This window comes from Ovis aries, chromosome 25 (assembly GCF_016772045.2).
Source record: "Ovis aries strain OAR_USU_Benz2616 breed Rambouillet chromosome 25, ARS-UI_Ramb_v3.0, whole genome shotgun sequence".
NCBI lineage: Eukaryota > Metazoa > Chordata > Mammalia > Artiodactyla > Bovidae > Ovis > Ovis aries.
In genome coordinates this window covers 41,686,253-41,707,609 of record NC_056078.1, presented here as the reverse complement: position 1 = coordinate 41,707,609, position 21,357 = coordinate 41,686,253, and the positions used below count along the sequence as shown (strand labels likewise).

Below are 21,357 nucleotides of genomic sequence, written 5' to 3'. Positions count from 1 at the left end.
CTTGTGCTGAAGCCCTAGCCAACCCCTGCATGATACCCTAGGGCAGTCAGGTTTACAAGAAAGAGGTCATGAGAATGGGGCCCCATGATGGCGTTAGTGCCACAAAAAGGAAGAGCGAGCAGAGCACTCTTTCTCCAGAGGAAGACACAGCTAGAAGGTGACATCCGAAAGCCAGGGAGAGCTCTCACTAGGAACCAAATCTCTTGGCACCTTGACCCTAAACTTCCAGCCTCTAGAACTGTGAGAAATAAATGGTAGTTGTTTAAACCACCTAGTTTACGGTATTTTGTTACAGCAGCCAAAGCTACAAGTGCCATACAATGAAGGTGCTAAAAAAAAGGAATAAGCTTGCTGTTTATGGACTGATAAGACTAACATGAAATCATCTCTAAGATAGACCATTAAACTAAAAACAAAAGGTAAAGGGTATGTGCATGGTCTGCAACTTAAAAAAAATAGGGGAGGCAAAGTACATACATATGTAAGATACATAATCTCCCACTGGCAATTGTGAAATCCCTAAAGCTCCAAGAAATACAAGTTCCTTAAGTTCAACACAAATCTATTTGGTATCAAACCTATTTGACCAAAAATTCCACACGACTACTTATAATTCTTATTTATCCTTACTATCTATTTATGCTTTCAATACAGAAATATTAACATGCTTAATTATGGAATGGCACACTACCTCCTGCGAGTGAGTCTAGATAATACACCAGAAGCACTATATATCTTTTTCACAAGTCCTTCCTTCCTCCCCACCCCTAGAGAACCAAACTTTAATTCTGAAATACATCCAGACGAAAGGTTTTGGAAAAGAATTATATGCCTACATCATCTGCACACACATTAACAGCCTTCGGAAGGATTCATGGGAAGCAACACTGTCTCCACAGGAAGGAGTGGAGCGGCTGGGCTGCAAGGCGTGGAAAGGAAACTTTCTGTTGTATATCTATCTAAATCGCTGCAATTCTGAATCAAATGATTATACTGCTTCAGCAAAAGATAAATAAAATGTAAATAAGATAAAATCACTAAGACTTAAACTCTCAACAGTAACAAAGCCAGACACTTTGGTTTTTTGCCTGAAAAGTGACTCCTAGTCACAGGGAAATCTATACAGTGGTAGCTTTCCTTCATCTCACTTTTGGTTGACCCAAATGGCACTTTACAGAGAATCACCCTCTCAAAAGCAAGGCAGGGAATGGTGGGTTTCCACCCCCATCAATAGCTTTTAGGAAACAGCAATCTCCTGCTGTTTCTCACGCTTCATGCCAAGCAAAGCAGGTGTGTCTGACTGTTTTTCTTTTCTAATGTTTTCATCAATATGATGCGGCTTAGGCCACTGAGCAACAAGAAGTAGTAAAGCCACACTTATCAATAACAGAAAAAGGCTCAAGAAAGAGCTGCCAGCATACATCTAACACTCCGTATTCAGAGCTAAATACAGTAGTTGGAGGGCTCCAGGTAACATGTGACTTGCACCTTTCCATATGCTTATTTCGATGTCCTGTTTTGTTCCAAAGTGGATGCGAGGTGACTACAAGGTATGCCTTTTCTTCTGATTTAGATTTTAACTGATCTGTACCACACTCTCAACTTTAACCAGAAATTAGGAGAGAAGAAGTTTTGCTTTTTGTGGTTTATCTACTCAGTATATTTTAAAAGGCAGGGCTAAAGATGTTTGGTTCAGAAGTCCCCAAATGCCCCAACATCCAGCCAGCTCTGAAGCCTGATGCCTAAAGAAATTCCCAATGAAATGCCTAACAATACTTGGTTTTGGTCCTGATTCTCGGTATTAGGACCTAAACGCACCTATGTTTGTTCTTATCTCCCATAAAGTTACACTCATTGAAAGCAGAAACTAACTTCTACTTCATGTGGCCCCCACAATCACTTAATACCTGATCTGGTATAGAGTGCCTTCTCAATAAATAATTGCATGTGCAAAGCGCATCACCTCATAGTTGCTGTCTGCAAGAAGGAACAAGAAGTTTGGTCTACCAAATTAACCACACAAACATTACAAGGAAAACAGAGAAAAGAAAAACAGTATTTCCAGATGCTACCTAACAACCTCTAGAAAATGGTTTATGAACTATTGTGGTTACCCAGTCTCTAACAAATTTGCACTTTTCACACAGAATCAGAGATCTCAATAAGATTAAAAGACGTGACAGTATTCTATTTTCTTCAAATGTGGGTACATGATAAAGTTACTCATAGCTCCTGGATTCCCATTCCTTCAGATATCTGTCAAAACAAACCCAGGAAAGCTTTGGCAATTCTCTACACAGGAAAGGTGAATGTGGCAAACTTTTCCTTTATTATTTGCTTTGGGAACATTTCCAAATTTTAAGGCAGAGAGGATTACTGATCCAAATGTGAAATCATTTCAGAATTCAGATTAGGATAAACTTGGTACTGATGAGCCTCCTGGCAGGGCAGCGATGGAGACACACGGAACAGACCTGTGGGCACGGCAGGGGAAAGAGAGGAGGGGCGGATTCAGAGAGCAACCTGCAAACACACGCATTACCATGTGGGAAGAGGCCGCCAGCGCGGGCCTGCTGGGAGAGGCAGGGGGCCCAAACTCTGCTCCCCTACAGACAACCGAGAGGGGCGGGGCGGAGGTTCAAGAGGAAGGGGACGTATGTACACCTATGGCTGATTCATGCTGACGCATGACAGAAAGCAACACAATACTGTAAAGCAATTAACCTCCAATAAAAAAGCAAAACTTAAAAAAAAAAAAGGACATGATAAAATTTTAAATAAAATCCTAGAGACGCATCAGAGGGGGAAAAAACTGGTGTATTCTGGAGAATCTGACTGGATACTGTATATCAAATTGGTTTTAAATTTACTTGGCATTTTAAATTTGCTCCAAGTTAGTAATTAGTGATAACAACAGCTAAAATGTCCTTAATATTTACATCTAGTCTTCCAGATACTGTACATGCAGTACCTTATTTAAATCTCACAGACCTATGAGACTATGTGCTATTGCTATTTTCATTTGACAGATAATATATGCAGGTCAGGAAGCAACAGTGAGAACTGGACATGGAACAACAGACTGGTTCCAAATAGGAAAAGGAGTATGTCAAGGCTGTATACTGTCACCCTGCTTATTTAACTTATATGCAGAGTACATCATGAGAAATGCTGGACTGGAAGAAACACAAGCTGGAATCAAGATTGCCGGGAGAAATATCAATAACCTCAGATATGCAGATGACACCACCCTTATGGCAGAAAGTGAAGAGGAGCTAAAAAGCCTTTTGATGAATATGAAAGAGGAGAGTGAAAAACTTGGCTTAAAGCTCAACATTCAGAAAACGAAGATCATGGCATCCAGTCCCATCACTTCATGGGAAATAGATGGGGAAACAGTAGAAACAGTGTCAGACTTTATTTTTCTGGGCTCCAAAATCACTGCAGATGGTGACTGCAGCCGTGAAATTAAAAGACGCTTACTTCTTGGAAGGAAAGTTATGACCAACCTAGTTAGTATATTCAAAAGCAGAGACATTACTTTGCCAACAAAGGTCTGTCTAGTCAAGGCTATGGTTTTTCCAGTGGTCATGTATGGATGTGAGAGTTGGGACTGTGAAGAAAGCTGAGTGCCGAAGAATTGATGCTTTTGAACTGTGGTGTTGGAGAAGACTCTCGAGAGTCCCCTGGACTTCAAAGAGATCCAACCAGTCCATTCTGAAGGAGATCAGCCCTGGGTGTTCTTTTGGAAGGACTGATGCTAAAGCTGAAACTCCAACACTTTGGCCACCTCATGCGAAGAGTTGACTCATTGGAAAAGACCCTGATGTTGGGAGGGACTGGGGGCAGGAGGAGAAGGGAACAACAGAGGATGAGATGGCTGGATGGCATCACCAACTCGATGGACATGGGTTTGGGTGAACTCTGGGAGTTGGTGATGGACAGGGAGGCCTGGTGTGATGCGGTTCATGGGGTCGCAAAGAGTCAGACACAACTGAGCATCTGAACTGAACTGAACTGAATGCTACATATCCAGAAATGTTCCATAAACTGAACTAGCCTATGCCATATAGCTAGTTAGATCTGGAGTATGGATTGGAACTCAGGGCTGACTCTAAAGTTCATGCTAGCAACCACAACTAAGTTTGAACATCTTAACATTCTAAAATATTGATTAGATTTTAACCAAATCTGATGCACTACAAAGCTATATGGATGGAGACATATATCAATATTTGTGCTATATTTGTTACACAACCCACCACCCTGAAAAAGAACGGCAGTTAATAAATACTCTAAAAGGCCTTATACATATATACTGCTACTGCTAAGTCACTTGTCGTGTCCAACTCTGTGCAACCCCATAGACGGCAGCCCGCCAGGCTCCCCCATCCATGGGATTCTCCAGGCAAGAACACTGGAGTAGGCTGCCATCTCCTTCTCCAATGCATCAAAGTGAAAAGTGAAAGTGAAGTCACTAAGTCGTGTCCAACCCGCACCCTCAGCGACCCTGTGAACTGCAGCCTTCCAGGCTCCTCCGTCCATGGAATTTTCCAGGCAAGAATACTGGAGTGGGGTGCCATTGCCTTCTCCATACATATACACACTCACATATAATTTTAAAAACTAGATTTCAATAAAACTTGGCCTTGCCAGGATTGTTCATTTGGGAGACGCCTCATAATCTTTTAAAAGGACATAAATTCACTGTTTAGATAGGCCTTAAATTCTATTCATGATCATAAGCTTCTTGAGGCTAATAAACTCTTCTTTTTCACATTTTCCACTAAGTATCTGAAAGCACTAGTCTCATTAGTAAGCTCGGTGCTATGGAATGAATAAAATATACCATCCAAAGAATTGCTGGGGCTTTCCAGGTGTGCAATGGTAAAGAATCTGCCTGCCAAAGCAGACATCGGTTCGATCCCTGCGTAGGGAAGATCCCCTGGCGTAGGGAAGATCCCCTGGAGTAGGAAATGGCAACCCACGCCAGTATTCTTGCCTGGAAAATTCCATGGAGAGAGGAGCCTGGTGGGCTACACTTCATGGGGTCAAAAAGAGTCGGACATGACTGAGTACAAGGACGAAAGAACTCCTGGCTTCCAGTGAGGCTTTATAGTTGATATATAAGTATCGATATTATAGAAAATATTGTTTCAGTAATTTTCTCTGCTTCTGTACATTACAAAGTCTAAGTTTCATTGTTGTTCTTGACACAGGATTTTGGTATCACCCAAGAAGGACTCTTTTGTCCCAGTAGGTTTTCTAAAGAACCAACTGTCTGGGGAAATAACCTTTCTATTTTAAAAAAAAAAAAAAAAGCTCCAACAGCCTCAGTTTATAGTTCTAACCAAAAAGATAAGCCACTTGTCTACAGCTCTAGGGCTTGTTGACGACAAAGTTCAGATGACAGAACTGAGAAGTGAACCTAGATCTGATTCCTGGAAATGTCTATTTCTACCTGTTGCCCTGATTGACAGAAGTAAGGGCAGCTTACTTTAATAAGCTCCTGTCACCTTTTCAGCAGCAAAGTTTGTTGACTCAGAACTCATTTGTGAAATCAAAGTTCAAGTTAATCTGCATTAGAGCAAGAAGACAAAGCTACTAAATATTGATGTAAAGAACCCATGACTAAGACAATAAGCATCACAGCTCACAGAAATAGGCAAATGACTTCCATCTAAAGCTATGTGCCTATAATGACTTCCTTGAACTGCATGAATCAGTGCGACTACTATCCATACTACTGACTCGAGCAGAGATCTCTAGAGAGCTGGCATCTTAATATCAGACATTACTTTATACACGTGCAACAACGCATCTCAATTATCTGGATGACTCAAATATGTCAAAACTCAACTCACTGACAAAGCCAAGACATTAAGAATCAGGCTTCTATTCAACAAGCTTTTAATTGCAACTAGGATAATTTGTGACTAGTCACTTAATAAATTACTTCAAGTTGTTTCACTAAGCATTGAGTATCATCACAAGGTTATTTCCATAATATTAGGCACTGGGCAAACAGCTGAGACTCTAATTTCATTAATTTTGGTAGAATTTACTCTTAAACTAATTTCCCTCCAAGTGACCTTTCTCCTAGGATATAAAGGATATAGTTTTTTGCTCTTCCAGGAGAATTAAAGGGAGCCCTTTTCAAATTCATTAATGGAATTTACTTATCAGAATCAGTGCTCTCTCTTCCTTTAAAGATAACATAGAGCGTAATAAGGAGGAACTGCTATTGAGTATGGGGTGTCTTGAAAAAGTTTTTTAAAGCCAACAGAATTTAGAAAACCAAGTTAAAAAAACTCTGACTTGGCACAAGTATAGCATGACTGCGAGGACCTGTATCAGTTACCCTTACTGAAATCTGACATATTAACTAGGTAAAGCAATAAAGCTTAGCATCTCAAGATTTTCATCCTTTATGTTAATAAAGTATCATGTTATTTCTTTATTTGTTCTCTAAATCAGAGAATAAGTTCACCTCAAATTCTTTTATATCCAAAGCAAATGCTAAGATATACTAAGTGGAAAAGAGATGTAATGTGGATAAATTAATATTATTTTCAGTTTTAGGCCCATATGCCTCACCAATAGTATTAGTACAATGAAGAATTTAGAATTAAACATTTCTAACAAAAACTTTTATGCAATTTGTTTCCTTTAACTTTTCTGCTTAAAAGAGCATTCAGAAACTTTTCAAGTAATATTCACAAAAGGTAATATTCACAATCATTATTGACCCTGTTGAAATATCACTGTGTGTCTGTGTACTTACACACAGAGACACACACATATTTTTAAAAGTATTTTAGACAAGGTTTAATTTTAAGATAGTCAATGGGTTAGAAGTGATAGGAAAAAAATTAATACTGAAGTGATTCAAAAGCCCCTATTTTCATGACAGATAATATATATGAATTGATCATTTAGTCATCTGGAAGTGAGTTTGCTTGAGGCTTCCAAAACTATACAGAGAACATTAAAATGTTTTTTGTTAAGGCTTGAATTTCGATGTTATCAGCTCTAAAGAGCTTTCCATCAATCTGATTTTCATGGAACACTTACTATATTCCAGGCTAAGTGTTAGAAACACAAATGCAAGACAGGCCTGTCCTCAAGGAAGTCACATTGCGATTGCTTGTTACATCAGGTACACACTACACAGGCTCACTCACAGCATCTGACCTCCTAGGCTTAACCCACAGCAAGGGATTCTGAAGCAAATATCACAAATGACTGTAACGAAATACATAAAAGCTGTTGTACGTTTAGACCAAATGTAAGCCTACTTCTTCATAAGTATAATGTTACACTAGAAATTCCAGATACACTACTAAAAAACAGTAGAATGACCCAAAGCATAACTATACCTTCTTTAACTCACATCACTTAAACAACCATCTAATTTAAAGGTACATCTGTTATAGTTCAAAGTATTTTCTTCCATTACAGAGTATTTCTCTTTGCCCTCAAACTCCATCTGGGTACAATACTGAACAGTTCCTGAATGAATGAATGAAATAAACAGATGTTCTAATTACCAAGGAGGTACTTGCTAGGTGCTTTTCTTAAAACACAATGGACTGACAGGCCAGAATTCTACTAGAAAGATCAGTGAGTTTAGGGGCAAAAATAGTAACCATTGGACACTGTCTGATACCGTGCAGTCAACATGTTATTAAGTTAGTTCACAGAAAACATATGATGGGAAACTTTCAGAAATTAAAATGAAAAGTGCTCACCACAGGACTTTAGAGGAGACTTGGCTCCCATCGAAGGACAGGGAACACAAGCGCAAGACAAAGAGAAGGGAGGGTGGGGTGAAAAAGTCAAAAGGTCGCCGCCGAGTGAGCCTCCAGAGCAATGCGCGCTGACCACTGAAGCTCGCGCTGAGCCTGACGGACACCTCCACCTCCTGCCCAAGCCTCGAGCCCCAGCTCTTCCTCCAAGGCGGGAGCTGAAGGCCACTCCAGCCTCTTTCGGCACCGCCGCCTGCGTTCGCTCGGAACATTAGCACAAAGAAACCACCGAGAAACAAAACGCTGTCCCCGTGGGCGCCGGGCACGCGTCGCGACCCGGCCACCGGAGCGCTCTTTGCGGGTCCCTGCCGCCGGGAGACGCAGCCGGGGAGCAGCGGGCCGACTAGGCGCCTTCGTCCAGACCTTCGCCCAAGTGTTTCAGAACTTGCCACCCGCCTCCCGCTCCATCTTCCTCTCCCGACGTGGGCGCTGGACCCGCGCGAGGAGGGCGCGCGAGGACCGACGGGCGGAGCTGGGGCCGAGGGGGCGGCCGGGACGCGCCCGGGTCCCGCAGCCCCACGCCCCCTGGCCCCCGCCGCCTCTGCCGCTATTGTTCCCGGCCGCCCCCGCCGGCCGCGCGCCCCCCGCCCGCCGCGCGCTCCCGTCCTCATTCCCGGGAGGGGGTCACGGCTGAGCAAAGGCGGTGGCGGCGGCACAATAACATAAACACGGCGGGGCCGCCGGCCGCCCTGGCCCTGAGGCACTGGCCGCACTCACCCGGCAGCGCAGCGAATGGCGACAGGAAAGCCCGGCGGCGGGAACCGGCGCCGTCTCGGCGGTCTCCGCAGCCGTTACCCAGCGCTGCTCGCGGCTCCGCGATCCGGGCCGCGTCGTCCGGCCTCCGCCGCTCCGCTGAGTAACAGGGACGCGGGCCGTCACCGCGCACGCCCGCTCACGTCATCGCGCAGGACCCCGCCTCCGCGCTTCGCGAGCGGCCCATGGGGCGGGGCAGCCCGGGGGCCCGGATTGCGGGGGCGGAGCCCGCAACCCGGGGGCGGGGCTACTGCAGGGGGATGGGCGGGCTTGCGGAGGTCGCCTGGAGGCGGAGCTACGAGAAGAGCGCGTGAGAGTCTCCGGTGCGGGGTGTGGCGGAGTGCTGAACGGGGCGGGGACTTGCTCCCGGCGCGTGGCGGCGTGTGGCCTGAGTGCCCCGCAGCTGCATGGGGGCGGTCCGCTAGTCCCAGCCAAGGCCTCTGGGGCTCCTTGCCCCAGAGTTTGAAGGTCAGGTGCGCTTAAGCCGGACCCGCCCGGGAATCTGGCACTATGGCTAGGGCTCACACCTGAGGGACAGAAAGCTCTTTACCATGACTGACAGTACGTTCCACTCGGAGGACACCTGCTTCGGGCTCAGCAACCCTCAAGCAAATATTCTCTTAAGCCACTTGGAAAAACCTGCCTCCTGTTTTCCCTAAGTCCACTTCCTACAGAAGTCACTGCATTATCCTGTTTGTCTCGGCCCCACAAGGCATGTATATATATGTTAGCTAGAGAAGTGACAAATTGGCAAGCCCTTAAATATCCGGCGAGTGGAAAGATGTCTAAATTACATACATGTTTGCAAAAGAATACATTTTAGAAGTTTAAATACCGTGTGTTCGAGGGATTCTTAACGACACAGGAAAATGTTCATCATACTTCATTAAGAGAAAGAAGCAAATCTATTATACATGGAGAGAATGATCCTACTTATATACTACACATACATAGAAAAAAACTGAAAAAAAACGTGGCAAATCATTTTAACAACCTAGACAGCATATTGAAAAGCAGAGACATTACTTTGCCGACAAAAGTCTGTCTAGTCAAAGCTATGGTTTTTCCAGTAGTCATGTATGGATGTGAGAGTTGGACCATAAAGAAAGCAGAGCGCCAAAGCATTGATGCTTTTGAACTGTGGTGTTGGAGAAGACTCTTGAGAGTTCGTTGGACTGCAAGGAGATCCAACCAGTCAATCCTAAAAGAAATCAGTCCTGAATATTCATTGGAAGGACTGATGCTGAAGCTGAAACTCCAATACTTTGGCCACCTGATGCGAAGAGCTGACTCATTTGAAAAGACCCTGATGCTGGGAAAGATTGAGGGCAGGAGGAGAAGAGGATGACAGAGGATGAGATGGTTGGATGGTATCACCGACCCGATGGACATGAGTTGAGCAAGCTCCAGGAGTTGGTGATGGACAGGGAACCCTGGCATGCTGCAGTCCATGGGATCGCAGAGTCAGATGTGACTGAGTGACTGAACTGAACTGATTTTAACAGTAGTTCATCATTGGACTGTGAATTGGTTTTCTTTTATATTTTAATATTTCCCTGTGGTTTCCACATTGTGTTCATAATCAGAAAAAAAGTATACTACTTTAGTAATGAATAATACATATTTATTGAATAAAGGAGTGAATTCAGGTAGACTGTCTTCCATGTCATGTTGGACTGACCTGTTTCCAGTGATTCTGAAATGAAACATAAATTCATTTGTTCAGTCTCTCCCTAATTCCTCCCTCTCTCTCGGCTTCTTTATTTCCTTCCTTTCTTTATTTCTCAAATAAATATTTATTACATGCCCATTCTGTGCCAAGCACTTTGCTAACACTGGAAATAGGATGGGGCTTACAGACCTAATCATTATAATATAGAAATAATAACAGTAAACAAATCCAAAATGATCGCTGCATTATAATACAAAATGATATTGAACCAGTTGATGAAATTAATAAAGCCAGGAACGTCTTCCTTGAGGAACTGCCTCTTGAACTGAGAACAGATTCAACCAGGCAAAAAACATTTGTTTCAGACAGAGGTAATTTAGTGTGCAAGAGTCATGTGATGACAGGGAGCAGGGTGAGTTTGATAAATTGAGGAAAAGACCAGTGCTGCTGGAAAAGCAAGGAAGAAGCAGCTATGAGATGATGTTTGAAAGATTATAAAAGAACCAAACCTAGTACAGCCATACTACTCATGCTGAAAATCTTGTCTTTATCCTAAGTGCAATGGGAAGTACCTGGCATGCTGTAGCAAAGTGTGTGACATGGTCAGAATGGCATCTTGAGAAGATTACTTGTTGAAAAGAGGCCAGGTAGACACAGGCGCAGTCTAGATGGCAGGTGGCAGAGGCTTGCTCTAGTGTGGCGGTCATGGAAACAGTAAAAGGACCCTCTGGGAGAACTTGGTGATGGATTTAGGTGGACAGTGAAAGAAACGGAGTTATTATGGAAGAGTTGTAAGTTTTTTGCATGTGGCCAAAGATGGGATGTGTGTGCTGGTTCACTGAGATGGGAATCTTGGAAGAGAACAGCGGTTGCATGGAAAGATTGTGAGAACAAATAGTTTGAAGGTTTTGATCTGCCCCAAAGAGATGCCAGGTTGGAAGGTGGTATTCAGAGCTGGGATCAGGTGGATAAGAGAAGAATCATTGGCAGATAGTGATGACTTAAAGCCTTGGGGGTGGATCAGTTAGCCTCGGCCTGAGTGAGAAAAGGAACTGAACAAGAAGAAAACATGGCTTGGAGCCAGGCTTAAGGAACTTCAGCACTGAATTAATACAAAAAAGAGGAGCCTGAGAAAGAGCTCCCAAGAGGAAGAAGGAAAACCAGGGGAGAAGGATTCAGGAAAGAGTGATCAGTAATATCAAGTGTAAGAGGAAGCTTAAAATCCTGGAGTACTTAGATCCAGACGTAGTTTGAAGTGGGCTAAGGAATGAATGGGAGATTGAAAATGGAGATGGTGGGTAATGATGAGTCAGGAAGTGAAGGAAGACACATACATATTTACATCTGGTAGGGAGACTGTTAGGAGGGAAAGGTGGAACAGAGGGAAAAAGCATGAGTGTAAGTTTCCTGGGAGAGCGAGGTGAAGGAAAGGGTGGAGGATATAAGACTGGACAGGCAGGTGGAAGTATTGACAGGTACCTCCTGCTCCCCAGCAGATAATACGGAACACGTGGAAGTAGCAAAAGACAAAATAATCAGCGCGGTTGTGGAGTGAGTGCTGCAGAACAGAGCTCCCAGTCTTCATACCTAGCTCTATAATGCTAGTAACAGCCTCTCTTTCCACAGGAAGAGCTTCTGGTTGAGCCTCAGCCTTCCACTGCCAGCTTCCACTTATCTACATCTAGAAAAAGACATCCTGCATGGTTATATACATATATGTGCATGTGTGTGATTTCGGAAGGCGTTTCACTATTTGTGATCGAATGTTATCATCTTGATAGTCTGCAAATTCAAAATCCTTTCCGTAACCCAGACATGGCTCTGGGCCTCCTTCTTCCTTCTCATGGCATTCTTCCTTGTTAACTGGTTGTAGTTCCTTTTGAACCTATTGAGGGCTCACTCAGTAAAAGGAGAGCTAAGGAACTGTTTCATTATTGGCTCTTTAATAAAGTTCTACCCTTGCCTGCCACAGCTTAGGTATACCTGTGCTAAACTGCCTTCTTGCCATCCACATCCAGCTTTGAAGGTATTCAATATTTATCCCCTGGGGAAGAAAAAAAGGGAATTGAGTGGAAGGGAAAGAATATGTCATTGAAGTCCTGTAACAATAAATAAAATCCTTGCTGTTGTTTTAAATAAATATATATTTAGGAAGAAGACTTTTCATCAGGTGTCTCAACAAGGATTCTGTGCCTCATTTACAAATTCTTCACCCACATTTCCTGTGCTGCTGCTGCTGAGTCGCTTCAGTCGTGTCCGACTCTGTGCGACCCCATAGACGGCAGCCCACCAGGCTCCCCCGTCCCTGGGATTCTCCAGGCAAGAACACTGGAGTGGGTTGCCATTTCCTTCTCCAACCCGTGAAAGTGAAGTCTCTCAGTCGTGTCCGACTCTTCGAGACCCCATGGACTACAGCCTACCAGGCTCCTCTGTGTAAAATTTGTCATTTGCACTGCAGAAAATTCATCTGGGTCCCGTGGTAGAGAGAAGAGAGCCATTCACTACTGGCCCCTCTCCCTCGACAGTTTTAGGGAGGACACATCGCCCTTGCATCTCCATCGCCATCTCTGTTTCTGTCTTCATCCCCACCTCCGTCTCCATCTCCGTCTCTACATCCATTCCTGCCTTCATCTCCATCACCACCTTCATGGCTCCCTCCCTTGCCCATCAGATGTAAACCTGGAATTCATGTTAGATTGGCTTGCATTCAGAAAATGACCTTTTAGTAGGGAGTCCCCTATGAATTCCCAAATTCTGCCAAAAGTTCTACACATTTCCAGCTAAATTTTAAAAGGCTTTTTGTAGTGTTGTTGGCTAGCAAGAAGGAGATTCTGGCATCCCTGTAGAGTTAAGAGTCATTGTCTTCAGGTGGCAGGATTTTGAGCCCCCTGCAAAGCAGAAATGTTGCTAAGAGAGGTGTTTACTGTGACCTCCTTGGCAGAGGCCTCTGGCCAGGATCTGTCTCCAGTCACTGACTCCAGGGGTGATCTGGAGTCCTCCAGTGGTCCTGAAATGATGTTCTTGTTTCTAGAAAGCAGAGGGGAAGAGACCATCTGGTAAAGGAATGTCAACAGCTCCTTTATCCTGTTCCTGAGCAGATTCCCATACAAAAACATTTCTGCTTCTCTGGGGTAGGTTTCATTGCCCCTCATGCCCAGACCAGCAAGATTAATTCTCAGCTGCATCAGCCTTCCAGCTTGAGGCTTACTGTGGATCTAAGAAGAGGGCAGAAGAGAGTAGAGTTTCTGTGTGGGGAAAGGCAGAGGAAATGCCATAGCCCTTCAAGGTACAGACCATTTAAATGAAAGACAACTGCACGGGGAAGAAAGTGAGCATTCCTTCCTGAATCTCAGACAGTTTACGCTCCACCTGATGCTTGACAGATAAACAATGCAGCATAAATGGCGGAGAAAACTATTTCTGGAAGTGCTAAACCACACAAAGACTGGATAGGGTCTCAAACCCAGCCCACTTTCCCTACCCCTCACTCACAGTATTCTGTTTCCTTGTAAAGCAAAGCGTGGTTGGTAAATGTCGGCCTATGCAGAGCAGAGAGCAGGACTCCCCTTCCCTTGGAATCAGCAGGAACAATAGGGATATCACAGGTAAACTTCTCAAAGTCAGGACCATGGCATGAGGTTCTATCACCAAGAAATCAAGCAAGGCTGTGCCCACAAAGAGATGAGGCTCATCCTGTCTGGATCCTCTTGTGCACGTTCTTAGGGAAGATGGGACCAAACTGATAGATTTAAATACATGGCTCATCCTACTCTCACAGAAGGCTGGGCATCAGGATCTTGGAGGTCGAATTCCCCACTGTGTCAGAGGTCAGCAGCCCTGAGAGGGAGGATGGATGGGGCTGAAAGAAGCGGCCAAAGAGCAAACCAAACATCAGGAGCTAGCTTGCGGGGCAAAGATTTTAACCACAAAAGAAAAAGAACTACACAGAAATGAAAGTCCCCTGAAGAGACTAGCAAGGCACTAGACTTCCCTTCACCCAAGCAGTCCTATAAAGCTTATAGATCTGAGCGAAGAAGTACAAGAGTGCCGGGTAAAGAGCAAGTTCAAGGATTTTTGAGTGGTATTCAGTTGCAATCGAAAGTCAGGTTTCAAAATGGGGTGTGTGTGTGTGTGTGTGTGTGAGAGAGAGAGAGAGAGAGAGAGAGAGAGAGTGTGTTTGCACGTGCTCAGTTGCGTCCAACTCTTTGCAATCCCGTGGACTGGAGCCCACCAGGCTCCTGTGTCCATGGAATTCTCCAGGAAAGAGTACTGGGGTGGGCTGCCATTTCCTCCTCCAGGGGATCTTCCCGACCCACGGACTGAGCCTGCATCTCTTGTGTCTCCTGCATTGGCAGGTTTTTTTTTTTTTTTTTTTTAACCACTGAGTCACCTGGGAAATCCCTCAAAATGGCATAATGGTGGATATTTCTATAGACTCTTTCTCAACTCAGAGAAATAAAGACAACACTCGGAGGGAGTATCCAGGAGCTGGGGTTTTCCTGAGCATGTTGAATGAAAGGGTGGAGGGCAAGGAAATTGAAAGTATTCCTGAGAAGATCAGGATAAGGACTGTGGGGTCCAGGTTGGGCAAGAGGTACAGTGAGGCAAGGAGTATGGTGAGGCTGGTAGAGGACAGATAGATTGGGGCAAAATTCACACAAGGAGCAAGGGTTTGCAGTACTTTAGGACTGAGAATGGTTGTCAGTGTACATAAGGGCATGCCTGAGGGAGCTGGCCAGAAAGGAATTAGATGAGACAATGTAGTTTAAGTTTCTGACGTGGAGCAGCCCCTAGGCATGTTCACCACTGAGAATGGTTGATCTGAAGCAGAACTAAAAATCACTCATAAAGTGAGTGTCAAGGAACTGCTAGTCTTTGTGTTGGACAGGTCGAACTCGATGTCCCAGATTGTCCAGGATGGGCCCAGTTTACACCTGTTTCCCTAGTGTATTTATTAACAGCACTTCCCATACTTTCAAATATGTCCTTTTAAGTTTGAGTGATGATTAATTTCAATGGCAGCGGCAGTGGAGGCAGCAAGAAACATGGCCCAGGAGGGAGGAGGGGATCTGCACGGAGGCAGGGCTGGGACCTCAGCGAGGGGCACCTTCCCATCAGTCTCCAGAGCACCTCCCTGGGGGATCTGCACACATATGAATTCTTTGACTTGAACTCAAGGACAGAGGCTTCCCAGGTGGCTCAGTAGTAAAAAAAAATCCGCCTGCCGGCGCAGGAGACACAAGAGACTGGGGTTCAATCCCTGGGTCAGGAAAACACCGTGAAGTAGGAAATGGCATGGAGAAGGAAATGGCAACCCACTCCAGCATTCTTGCCTGGAGAATCCCCATGGACAGAGGAGCCCGGCTGGCCACAGTCCATAGGGTCACAAACAGCTGGACACAGCTGAGTGTGCGTGAGCACGCACAGTGACAGGCTCTGCTCCTCCTCAAATGACTTTGTTGGCTATAAACTGTATCTTTTTAGAAAATACAGACGCTGCATAGACATTGCAGTAAGTCGTTTCAGGGTATTATTAGCGTTCTTCAAAAAGTTTAGGATACCTGGTTTTAAAAACCGCTGTGACATGGCAAAGCAAATATCTACAGTCTTAGAAATTAAGGTTAAGGATTGTTTTATTCAGTGAAAATGAATACCATTTTCATCTGAAGCTACAGAGGAACCAATTATTAATGAGGAAGACAATCTTAAAATTGATTTTTCCTTCTAATTGATGATACAGCAATAAAGCAATAATACACAAATGGCTGTTTTAAATTACACACAAATCGTGAAGCAGCTTTTCATTTCTTGTTCAATTTTGCACAAGTTACAGAAGATATCAGCTGCTGCTGCTGCTGCTAAGTCACTTCAGTCGTGGCTGACTCTGTGCGACTCCATAGACGGCAGCCCACTGGGCTCCCCCGTCCCTGGGATTCTCCAGGCAAGAACACTGGACTGGGTTGCCATTTCCTTCTCCAATGCATCAAAGTGAAAATGAAGTTGCTCAGTCGTGTCGTGACCCCATGGACTGCAGCCTACCAGGCTCCTCCATCCATGGGATTTTCCAGGCAAGAGTACTGGAGTGGGTTGCCATTGCCTTCTCCAGAAGGTATCAGAGGAAATATTAAAAAATGACATTGCATAAATTTACATTTAAAACTGTAAGACATAAAACGGAGTTAAATTTTCTTTTAGAAAAAATGTTCTTCAATAATCATCATTTCCAAATGTACTAAAATTTCTATTTTAAAATAATTTGTCAGAAATTTATCCTGATGTTATCACAGACTATAAAATACTCACCACAGCACCGATGGCGGTTGCATCCGTAGAAAATCCTTCTCAAAAAATTCAGTTTATTTTTAGCTATGTCATGTGGTTTGCAGGATCTTAGTTCCCTGACCAGGGATTGAACCATGGACTGTAGAGGTGAAAGTCCAGAATCCTAACCACTAGGCACCAGGGAACTCTCCTCAAATTTAAAATTATAAAAAATTATTTGTTATCTTCACTTGCCAAGGGTGACTGATGTCATTTTCAATTATCTCAATTGAAAGTTGATTTTTAAAAAGTTGTTAAAACTATACATTTTGATTACCTGACAAGTGAATTTGGGAAAAAGTGAGTCAGAAAATTATTATGATCAATCAAGAACCATAATAGCAAAGTATTACATTCATTATAAAAATTATGACACCAAAGGTAATTAATATGAAATAATATCAAATTACAACAGCAAAAATGCAATCATTTTTGTAATTTGTAGATTTATGCTGTTACTCAGGAATCATTATTGTTGTCGTGGTACAGTTGCTAAGTGGTGTCCAACTCTTTGAGACTCCATGAACTGCAGCACACAAGGCTCCTCTATCCTCCATTAACCCTTGGAGTTTGCTCAAATTAATGTCCATTGAGTTGGTGACGCTATGTAATCATCTCATCCTCTGCCACACCCTTCTCCTCTCACCTTCAGTCTTTCCCAGCATCAGGGTCTTTACCAAGGAGTCAGCTCTTCCCAACAGGTGGCCAAAGTATTGGAACTTCAACTTCAACAACAGTCCTCCCAGTGAATATTCAGGATTGATTTCCTTTAGGATCGACTGGCTTGATGTCCTTGAAGTCCAGGGGACTTTGAAGTCTTCTCCAACATCACAATTTGGTAAGTAGTAAAATGCTTTAAAGGGAAAAGCTCTGTATTTTAGTACCTTTAACGATGGGCTTCCCTGGTAGCTCAGCCAATAGAGATTCTGCCTGCAATGCAGTAGGCCTGGTGGGCTACAGTCCGTGGGGTCGCAAGAATTGGACACGACTTAGCAACTACACTATCGCCACCACCTTTAATGATGCATTTTTTCCTGCTCTTTGTAAAAGGGGCCTCCTGTTCTCATTTTGTACTGGCAATTATATAGTTGACGCTGCCTTGGGCATTGAATTTACCCAGACTGATTGTATTATACGGCATAGAAACATTTCCAAATGCCTCGTGAATGTCAGGAAATATGGAAAGGGCAGAAGGAAGGCTTGGTAAAGAAATAGTGGACCTCTCAAAATAGGAGGGCTTGGGCCATGAGGAATAAGAGCTTGCACTGGCCGTGAGGACTGAAAAGGCAGCTGTGTCTTCAGGGAGGTCAGGGGCAGTCAAGGGAAGGAGGTTAAAGAAGTGTCTCTATGGAATCCCTTGGCAGGGGCTGGGGGTGGGGGCAGTTGTTGATTGGTCTGAGTCCCCTCAACAAGGTTGATGAGAAGGTAGAGTCAGGGGCAAGGAATTCTTCTCAAGGATGAGGTTGTAAGTGGGGGCTGCTTTACCCTTCAAGGAGGTTAACTTCTAATTCTGTTAAGATTCGCACAAAGCATTTGCATTATTTGTTTGTGCCAGTCAATATCCCCACAGGAAATAGCCCCACTCAAATGGGGTAATTAAGGAGAGTTTAATAAGGGCGATCTCCAGAGGAGTGGGAAGGGTTAAAGGGAGCCACCAGGAGGCGACGCAGTGTCTTGGGGCTACCAACAACCCCGGAGCCTGAAACACACCTGGTCTCGAGGGGCGAGGAGAAGCAGTGGTTTCAGTACCAAGCCAGGGCAGTGAGAGGAAAGAGCCACTTGTCAGGAGCTGTGGTCTGTGGTGAGAGGAGCTGCGGTCTGCGGCAGAAGGATACAGACAACCCGCAACACGTAAGCAGAGAGGGAATGAGCACCCTGGCTTCTCACCGTCTGCCTCCTGCCGTTGCGCGTTGCCTCCCGTCGGCCAAACAGAGCCACAAGCAGAAGGCCAGGGAGCCCGCTCAAGAGTCTATACAGACGAGGCCCTCCCGCCCCGCGCAAAGCGTAGCGCAGGTGAGAGGGTGGAGACCGGATCTGCAGGGACAAGATATTCTGCACGCGATATGTGTGTGTGGTATGCGTGTTTGTCATTGCTGTTTAGTTGCTAAGTCAGGTCCAACTCTTTTGCAACCCCGTGGAGTCTGCCAGGCTCCTCTGTCCATGGGATCTCCCAGGGAAGAATACTGGAGTGGGTTGCCATTTCCTTCTCCAGGGGATCTTCCCGACCCAGGGATCGAACTCACGTCTCCTGCATTGGCAGGTGGACTCTTTACCGCTGAACCACCAGGGAAGCCCATCCGTCACATATATTCCATATGTACTGCGTGTGACACCTGTCATCTGTATAATGTCACATCAGATTTCATATAGTGTAATCTTGACCAAGGATAGCGGGAACTAGAGATCAACACACACACACACACACACATACACACACACACATATATACACACATATACACACATACACACACATACACACATTTATACACACACATATATACATATATACACACACACACTTATATACACACACATATATACACACATATACACACATACACACACATTTATACACACACATATATACACACACAAACACACATATATACATACACATATATACACACACATATACACATGCATACACACATATACACACATTTATATACACACACACATACACACACACACATACACACACACACACACACATAAAATGTGTTAGTCACTCAGTCGTGTCTGACTCTTTGCAACCCCATGGACTGTAGCCTTCCAGGCTCCTCTGTCCATGGAATTCTCCAGGCAAGAATACTGGAATGGGTTGCCATGCCCTTCTCCAATATATGTTATGTATAAATATTAATTGCATGTCAGTACATACATATTCTAGAAGAAACACGGCCAAATTAGAATTTGGGAAGTATTGAAAAATTATAACAAAAATTTATCACTTGCTACTAATTGCTCACATATTTCTGATTCTTTCAAAACTCTATGAATATAAAGCTAGCCAGAAAGAAGGGTGCTTTCTAATTTTCTTGGCTACACTTCCCCTGGGGCAGGCAGGAGCAACCAAGGACCTGAGTTCCCATGGAGAAGAGGAGGCAGCTTCTGGGTGTGTGTGTGCGTGTGTGTGTGTGTGTGTGTGTGTATTTAAGGTGGAGGTACAGGGCAGAGACCTGGGTCAGATACCAGCTTTTTAGGGTGGAGGATGATAGCGTAATTTCCTGCTTGCTCTGTTTAAATGTATCCATGTTTGAACCTGATCCTCACTGGCCTAGAGCCAGGTGTGAAAGGTGTGGACTAGTCCACCTGCCCTCTGCAAGCCCTAAAGTAGGGAGGTGGTGCAGTGCAGATAGCAGCAGAGAAAATATCTAGAAACTGCGTGGCCTGAGGTGGAAATAGGACATTTCCGTTGTCCCAGGGACTTGATGCCTTTGGTTGGATTTGTCAGGAAACCCATTCATTCTCCAGCTCCTAGTCATTCTCTCCAAATCCGCCGCATGCAAAATGCCAGGAATCTCACCTTCCCTCCACACCCTGTGCCCTTCAAATCTCCTACCTTGTCTTTCCTTTCTTTGCTCCCCCAACCAACTGAAGACTCCTAAGGGGGCTCTGATGTCAGTAACAGACACATCTTGTCATTCCTGGGTCCTGCTCCAAGACACTCTGGTTTTAAGAGATGAATCTTTAAAAGGAAATTTTCCAGTATTTCTATACAGAGTTCCTCTGTTAGAACTCACTGGATATACCAGGCAAAAGTTCACATCAAGAAAATACTGAGGCCCAAGACCTTAGTATTTGGTCAAATTCCTCCAGTCTCCAGGGATCCCAGAATATCTCTTTGGCCTGCTTATGAGTTGCTGACCTCTGTACTCCATCATTTCCCCAACACCTGCCAAAGATGGAGGGCCTTGGAGATCACAGAGAACTTACCCTCGTTGAATTTACTAGTTCTTCTACGTTACAGTTGGAAGGGTGAGAAAATGGAACCAGCCAATCCAAATTAATGCTCACTAGAGTCCAAGAGACACAGGATTGCTCTGCAAAGGGTTTTTGTCAGTGTCTGCCCCAAATGCGATACGTATCCAAGTATAGAGGTGGGCCAGATCCACTGGGAACGCCTCCAGGCAGCCATGCTGCGGTCCCTTCTCCACCCTGATGGGTCATGGAGAACAACTAGCTCCCAATTAAACACAAATTTTGAAGACCTCCAAAATGAGTGTGCTTGTGTGCAAGTATCCTTGCATTTTAGGAATTTTCCATTGGTAGTGAAAACTTCATTGTGATGAGCATTTGTTGCCTATCTTCCAGAGAATGTGGGCTACTTAGAATTCCAAACATAGGGCCTTAAAGAACACTGAGTGGAACAGTAGAGGGAAAATTGGAGGGGTGATCTTCCAAAACCAGGACAATATTCACGGCACACCGAAAGAATTTCCCGTTGATGGTCGCACTGGATGACCGAGACAGGTTAAAAGGAGATAATACAAAGTCACGTTGTTTTCTAGTTTTCATAGCTCCAAGAAGAAGTGGAGGCTTGTGTAGTGGGCTACCCACCCCACTCTGTTTGACCCTCCAAGCTTTATCAGCAAGTCCTATCTAAAATTCAAGGAACAGATAATCCACTTATTATATGACTCATTTTATGAAGCTAGCATAACCTTTATAATTTAGAAGGTCAATAAAGAAAAGAAAATTATAAGCTAAAATCGTACAAATGTAAATGTAAAGTTTCTAGGCAAAATATTAACAATCTGAATCCAGCAATCCATAAAACGGGTAACTACCATGACCAAGC

The 21,357-nt window shown here is 44.3% G+C and overlaps 1 protein-coding gene across 6 annotated transcripts in view; it reads right to left on the bottom strand.

The window, feature by feature from the left end:
• MAPK8 (mitogen-activated protein kinase 8) overlaps positions 1 to 8,677 on the bottom strand; it is a 98,556-nt gene extending 89,879 nt beyond the window's left edge. For 4 of the 6 annotated variants that reach the window (XM_027962330.3, XM_027962328.3, XM_027962329.3 and 1 more), the window contains exon 1: positions 8,526 to 8,677. The gene's annotated coding sequence lies outside the window, so the exon portion shown is untranslated. Of the gene's footprint in view, positions 1 to 7,751; positions 7,932 to 8,525 lie in introns of those variants that run through there. The other 2 variants (XM_060406509.1, XM_042241128.2) reach the window with 2 other exon arrangements.
• Between the last annotated feature and the right edge of the window lie 12,680 nt (positions 8,678 to 21,357).